The sequence below is a fragment of the Chrysochloris asiatica genome, unplaced genomic scaffold, assembly GCF_000296735.1.
Source record: "Chrysochloris asiatica unplaced genomic scaffold, ChrAsi1.0 scaffold00175, whole genome shotgun sequence".
Classification (NCBI taxonomy): Eukaryota; Metazoa; Chordata; class Mammalia; order Afrosoricida; family Chrysochloridae; genus Chrysochloris; species Chrysochloris asiatica.
In genome coordinates, this window is record NW_006408693.1 from 2876165 (window position 1) to 2880861 (window position 4697).

The following is a 4697-nucleotide window of genomic DNA, read 5'->3' on the forward strand; positions in this document are numbered from 1 at the left end:
GCTTTCTGCTCCCGTAAAGATTTACAGCCTTGGAAACCCTGTACAGGGTCGCTATGAGTCGGAACCGACTCCACGGCACATAACAACAACAACAATTATACTTCAAGACTCAAAATATTCAGCAACAAATCTCAATAATTTTTTTATAGAAACACTAAAAATAGTTTTCCAATCACAAAAATCATCGTGGTAAACATATATGACAAAAATAGCTTATTCAATTTGCCTCGCTTTAACAAAGAATTTCAATGAATCATCACAAGGCCTTTTATGCAAAAATAATTGTGATACGAAACATAATTGCCAATGGGAACATAAACCATGATAACCCAAAGTTGCTACTTTATTAAGAACAAACACAGCAAGGTCATTTTTTGTGAACTGGTTGTCCTTACACACTGACCTGTACCACTGAGTGAAGCATTTGACTCCGTTAGCAATTGGCCCTGGGGCGCTATGCTGTTAGGAATCCTAAGTAGCAACAACCACCTTTGGAATAAATCCTTCTATGGCAAATCGATGTTGTTGTTGTTATGTGCCGAGGAGTTGGTTCTGACTCATAGCGATCCTTACAGGAGCAGAAAGCCTCCCGCGGAACAGCTGGTAGTTTCCAACTGCTGACCTTGCTGCTCGCAGTCCGATTCGTAACCACTAAGCTACCAGAGCTCCTTAAGACGAATCGATGTAGAGAGGCTTATTAACAAGAGCAAGTAGAAATTTTAGGTCAAGTAAAGAAAGATATTTGATAATTATATGAGCCAAATTGCCTCCAATGTATCCTCTCTGACATATTTAAATCTGTACACTCAGTGCCTCAAACAAAAAGCTCAGAAGTAAAATCTCATTATTTCACAAAGATTTTCAAATATATGAATATATATATTTAGAAATAATGTTCATTCTGAAAATATGCTGTGGACTAAGAAAATATAAAATTGAAATAGGCAAAACAAACAAAAACCAATTTCAAATCTGTTTGTACTCAAGATAAACAGTATTTGCTATTCGTAAGAGAAAACTTATGTAAGAAAATAATGTATCTTGTGAAAGCTTTCAGTTCTTCCACTCTAAATGTTGACCCTCAAAACCTTTCAAAATCATTTCGCAGTGTAGTATAACTTGATTTATTGAAATGACTTCCTGAACCATCTAAATCCAGAAGAAGCTTGTTATGTGAATGCAAACATCTTTAAAGATGTTCACTATTTAAAACTGAACTCTCCTTTGCCTTCAGTTTTGTTTGTTTGTTTTTTTAATCTGTCTTTTTTAGTGTACATATAAATAGAGCACTAATACTTTATTTTCCTTTGTACCTTAAAATATATTCCTATTGCTTTTATTCACAAACTTACTGGTACAGAGTTATATTATCTATTAAAGTCAAAAATATTCTGAGGCCATCAGAATACAAGATTGTTTATTGTTATAGTCAAATAGTATCTGGAATTGTTTCCTCTTTCTCGTGAAACATGTTATTTGCATATGCTTCAGTTGATGGAAAAACACTACTCAGATCAAGTTTTTTCTTGAGTTGCAACAATATTAGAAGCCTATGGATTTGCTTTTGAACAGGCAGCTAACTCAGAATGTAAGTGCATTTAGTTCAGTATAATTCACGGATGTACAATAAATCACATTGTGAAGACATGGAAAGCAACATGGGAAATTTTAGGTTATAATTTGCATATTTTCTACATGTTTTTCTAAAATTCAATCATAACTGTTTTAGTGAAAGCTAAAGGCCTTGTCTCCTATGAGATCTGAATATACATGACTGGGTTGAAATGCGTGAACTTTCTTATGCTGGATCGTGAATTGGAAAATTCTAATAAAAACAGGATAATTTTACAAAAGAGTTTTCCATTGACAGAATACCTGAAAGTTAATGAAGCAATCCATTGAGATAAATACTAATTAATACATATATATTTAGCCAGTAAGCATCACTAGCCAAGTCAACCATTTTGAGTTGTGCCCCATCAACAAATGAAGGTCCCTCGGGCTTTTCTCCCATGAGCTTTACTCCATTCACGTCATCATGGTCAACTCTACTTTGATGAGGCATCTCTTCCCCATTCGTATTTTGAGTGCCTTCCAACCTCAGGGGTTCATTTTCTGGCACTGTATCTGACAGTGTTTCTCTGCTGTTCATACAGTTTTCAGTGACTAAATATTAGGAAGTAGTTCATCACTCTTCCTTCCTAGTCTGTCTTTGTCTGAAACCTGTCCACTATGGGTGACCCTGCTGGTGTTTAAAATACCGATGGCATAGCTTCCAGAATCACAGCAACTCACAAGCCACCATAGTACGTCAAACTGACAGAGCAGTGGTGGCACATGCATATGAGGTGATTGAAAATAGCATGGCTTGGGTCAGGTCCTTAAACTGACATCACTTTCAAGAGGTCTTATGCAACTGATTTGCCTAATGCAAAATAGTGGTGGTGTTTTTTTGTGTGTGTTCAGTAACACACACCTATTTCAGGTGTCCTTTTTGTGTTCTTTGAACATTTCCATAAATTTTAGGCCTCTTAAGTTGAATTAAAGGCGCTATTGTGGTGTGGCGGGTTAAGCATTGGGCTACTAACCACAAGGTCAGCAGCTAGACCCCACCTGTGACTCCACAGGAAGAAGTTGAGGCTGTGTGCTCAGGTAAAGATTTATAGCCTCTGAAATCCTGTGGAGCCAGGTATGCTGTGCCCAATAGGGTCCCTGTGAGTTAGAATGGACTCGATGGCAGTGGATTTTGTGGTTTTGAGTGGAAAATTAATTTTTAGTAAGATTGTCAATGGTAAAGTGAAGATTAGAAGCCTGTCCACTCACATCTGCTATACAAAGAATAATCAGAGAACTGATAGCAGCAAGATTTTTAAGTAATTTTGGAATGAAAAGCTAACTGGAAAACAGTTTAAAAAAATATGTGTTTACTTATGAAAAGAAGCTTCAAAGAACAAAGGTGCAGAAAAGGTAGAAAATCAAATAAATTTTTTTAAAAAGGCAGGATACAGTTAATTAACAATAGCTCTGGTAGCATAGTGGTTATGAGTCGGGCTGCTAACCAGAGTCAGTAGTTGGTAACTTCAAGTCATTCCATGGGAGAAAGATGAGGCTTTCTGTTCCAGTGAAGATTTATACTCTTGGGAACCCTATACAGGGTTGCTATAAGTCAAAACTGACTCCAAAACACATAACCAATCATCTAGGAAAAGAAGGGAATTCATGTTTCATGACAAAGATTTTAGAATAACTATGCATGATAAAGGAGTCCTGGTGTGGCGCTGTGGGTTAATGTGCTGGAGTGCAAAGTCAGTTAGAACTGCAAAGTCAGCAGTTCAAGCTTCCCATCCGCTCCTCGGAAACCCTATACAGGGTCGCAATGGGTCATAACTGACTTGACTGCACTTAACAACAACAATGCATGATAAAAAGGGGAAATAATAATAACAATAATTATTATTCACTAGGCTAAAGAATAAACAGTGGACTATCAGCCAGAAGGTCAGTGGTTCAAACCTACTAGTTGATCCTTGGAAACCCTATACAGAGTTGCTATTAGTAGGAACCAATTCCATGGCACTTAACAACAATTATTCATTGGGTAGAATGCCAAATCAAAGAAAAATCTTCATATGCAAGTAATGTGGAAAGGTCTTTATGTATCAGTCTCTGCATTTTTACCCGTACACGTGGTGCTGTTATGTGCCCTTGAATCTGTTCCAAGGTGCGGCAGAGGGGTTTGAACTGCCAACCTTGTAGTTAGCAATCCAGTGCTAATCCTACAGCACCACACTAGGACTCAATGCTTATACATAGTCACTAAATTAGGAACAACAGGAATATGAGTAAGTAGAATTATTTTAGATATAAATATTAACCTGAAGATTGTACGTACAGTAACTGCGAAACTTTAACTACTGTAAGTAAGATAATGTTTTTCATCCAATATTCAATTTCACTTTTAAATGTGGACAATACTCCAACTTTGGAATAGCAACTCTAAAATTCCATTTATAAACGATTCAATTAGTAGTTAGAACACATTTTCTTTTCCCCTGCAAAATCAATGCTATAAGAATACTGTCGGCACAGTGTGTTACTTACCTCCACTCTTAGCTTGTCGAGAATGGTAACCGGCACCGGTGTCTGCTCTTGCGCTCTCCTCTAACTCCTAACCCATAGCCAGCATGCGTGAGAGTGTCTCCATCCATGTCAGCCAGGCTGGTGTCCAGATTGGCAATGCCTGCTGGGAGCTCTACTGTCTGGAACATGCCATCCAGCCCGATGGTCAGATGCCAAGTGACAAGACCATTAGAGGAGGAGATGACTCCTTCAATACCTTCTTCAGTGAAACAGGTGCTGGCAAGCATGTGCCCAGAGCAGTGTTCGTAGACCTGGAACCCACAGTCATTGACGAAGTTCACACTGGCACCTACCGTCAGCTCTCCCACCCTGAGCAGCTCATCACAGGCAAGGAAGATGCTGCCAATAACTATGCCCGTCGGCACTACACCATCAGCAGGGAGATCATTGATTTAGTCTTGGACAGAATCCACAAGCTGGCTGACCAGTGCACAGGTCTTCAGGGCTTCTTGGTTTTCCACAGCTTTGGTCGGGGAACCGGTTCTGGGTTCACATCCCTGCTGATGGAACACCTCTCTGTTGATTATGGCAAGAAATCCAAACTAGAGTTCTCAATT

At 38.6% G+C, this 4697-nt stretch overlaps 1 pseudogene; it reads left to right on the top strand.

Moving 5' to 3' along the window:
• The first annotated feature begins 4184 nt into the window (after positions 1 to 4184).
• The window catches only part of LOC102818694, a 1416-nt pseudogene continuing 903 nt past the window's right edge, over positions 4185 to 4697 (top strand).